The sequence below is a fragment of the Tupaia chinensis genome, unplaced genomic scaffold (genome assembly GCF_000334495.1).
Source record: "Tupaia chinensis unplaced genomic scaffold, TupChi_1.0 Scaffold000494_1, whole genome shotgun sequence".
NCBI classification, from domain to species: domain Eukaryota; kingdom Metazoa; phylum Chordata; class Mammalia; order Scandentia; family Tupaiidae; genus Tupaia; species Tupaia belangeri.
In genome coordinates this window covers 2220538-2221226 of record NW_006160006.1, presented here as the reverse complement: position 1 = coordinate 2221226, position 689 = coordinate 2220538, and the positions used below count along the sequence as shown (strand labels likewise).

The 689-nt window shown below is 46.7% G+C and overlaps 1 protein-coding gene across 1 annotated transcript in view; it reads right to left on the bottom strand.

Moving 5' to 3' along the window:
• FHIP2B (FHF complex subunit HOOK interacting protein 2B) overlaps positions 1–689 on the bottom strand; it is a gene marked incomplete in the record, with an annotated part of 10735 nt that overhangs the window by 7308 nt on the left and 2738 nt on the right.

The following is a 689-nucleotide window of genomic DNA, read 5'->3' as shown; positions in this document are numbered from 1 at the left end:
GTCTGGATCAAACCCATTCTCCCCTGCCGAGGCGCTGACATGGGCTACCATTGGGGGCCCCTCAGAGAACGAGAGGGTAGTGTTGTTGTTTTTTGTTTTGTTTGTTTTGTTTTTTAGGTTGGGGACTGGCCTTGGACACTCTGTAGCTTTTCTTTTCCCTTCCTTCCTTCCTTCCTTCCTTCCTTCCTTCCTTCCTTCTTTCCTTCCTTCCTCCCTCCCTCCCTTTCTCTCTCTCTCTCTTTCCTTCCTTCCTTCCTTCTTTCCTTCCTTCCTTCCTTCCTCCCTCCCTCCCTCCCTTTCTCTCTCTCTCTCTCTTTCTTTCTTTTTTAAGATTCTCACCATACAGCATATGTGCTTGCAAGAGAGAGACAAAGAGAGAAGGAAAGGGAGAAATCAGCCTCCAAGGGTAATGACCATGCCATAATCCCTTCTCCTTCATTCTTCTCTCAGGATTTTGGGCATGCCTACACACCTGGCATGATTTTCAAACCACTGAGTCCAGGACTCAAATTGCAGTTGGCCGTGTGGGATCTAGTCACCTTAACTTCCATGCCACCTGCTGGCCCGAGTTTTCTTTTTTATTTTTTTGTCAGACAAATTGAATTCACAATTAGCTGCAAAGAAGAGCAACGTGCTTACTCCTTTCTCTTTCCTTTAATGCTGGCAGCTCTTCCTACGTTCGCTTTCCC